The sequence below is a fragment of the Aplysia californica genome, unplaced genomic scaffold, assembly GCF_000002075.1.
Source record: "Aplysia californica isolate F4 #8 unplaced genomic scaffold, AplCal3.0 scaffold01439, whole genome shotgun sequence".
NCBI classification, from domain to species: Eukaryota; Metazoa; Mollusca; class Gastropoda; order Aplysiida; family Aplysiidae; genus Aplysia; species Aplysia californica.
Window position 1 is genome coordinate 38,046 of NW_004798709.1, and position 1,379 is coordinate 39,424.

Genomic DNA, 1,379 nt, shown 5'->3' on the forward strand with positions numbered 1-1,379 from the left:
AGGGGGTTGGCTGCTGACGTGTGGCGCCCTCTAGTGGCAGAGTGGTGCTGACGTGTGGCGCCCTCTAGTGGCGGAGTGGTGCTGACGTGTGGCGCCCTCTAGTGGCGGAGTGGTGCTGACGTGTGGCGCCCTCTAGTGGCGGAGTGGTGCTGACGTGTGCTCCCCTCAAGCAATATCACGCAGACACTCAGAGGCTGGCTGTCACACACAGCTGATCCTTCCTTCCTTCCTTCCTTCCTGCACACGGTGAGCACATTGATGGATACTTAGGGAATGGGCCTCCCAGACCTGTGACAGAGATGTGGATGGCCTCACGAAGTTCACACACCGCTCACAGATGAATGAACGCTACACTTGTGTGGGGCGGGCCGGCCTCAGGGGAGGTTTGTTTGTGTTTCCAGCAACAATTTGAGGGATGGGTTGGGTGGTCAGGCTTGTGGGCGGGCGATCTGACGGGTCCCTGGATGGAAGGATGTGTCCGCTGACAGTAGCGACAGGAAGTTGTGTAGTGGTGCACTCCGGTGTGACAATGCTGGGAGCGGCCGGTGTGATGTGTCAGCTGACAGGAATTTGTGTAGTGGTGCGCTCCGGTGTGACAGTGCTGGGAGCGGGCGGAGGTACCAGCAGCCCGTACCTGGGAGTACCCTGTCACCGCTGCTACTTCTGTGCTTGGGGACAGAATGTTCAGGAAGAACAGATGTTTTGGTGTTGCGCATGTTTTGGTCAGTGTAGAACAGTTCATGGGGAGGGGAGGGGGAGGGGTTTGTCTGGTGACGGTGTGGATCGGTGATGGGAATTTCCTGGTGGAGTGGTGGCCAGTGTGAGGGGAGACAAGTTGACCTGGTCGGTGTGTGCGGGAGATAGACGTCGGTGTGTGCGGGAGATAGACCTCTGTCCTGCTCAGCCTGGAATGTCTCTTTCTTTCTTGTACCTAGCCTCACCAAACCGTCAGCCACATCATCATCATTATCAACAACATCATCATCATCATCATGGGCGACAGAGCAGCAGCATCAACATCATGAACATCATCATCAACATCATCACCATCATGGTCACCATCAAGGGCGACAGAGCAGCGTGATGGTCCTAGTGACATTGGATGATATATATATATAACATTGGTCGTAACAAGACACTTACAGTAGGGACAACATTGGATGATATATATAACATTGGTCGTAACAAGACACTTACAGTAGGGACAACATTGGATGATATATATAACATTGGTCGTAACAAGACACTTACAGTAGGGACGACATTGGCAGTGCTGGCACCCGCATTCTCATCGCCATCGTTATCATCGTGTCGGGGGTCAGTGGTCGGTCATCGTGTCGGGGGTCAGTGGTCGCTCATCGTGTCGGGGGTCAGTGATC

General features: G+C 54.2%; 1 protein-coding gene across 1 annotated transcript in view; it reads left to right on the top strand.

The window, feature by feature from the left end:
* Positions 1-1,373, top strand: part of LOC101863717 (serine/threonine-protein kinase N2) — a gene marked incomplete at its 5' end in the record, with an annotated part of 32,511 nt that extends 31,138 nt beyond the window's left edge. The window contains 1 exon segment of the mRNA XM_013090719.1: positions 124-1,373.
* Between the last annotated feature and the right edge of the window lie 6 nt (positions 1,374-1,379).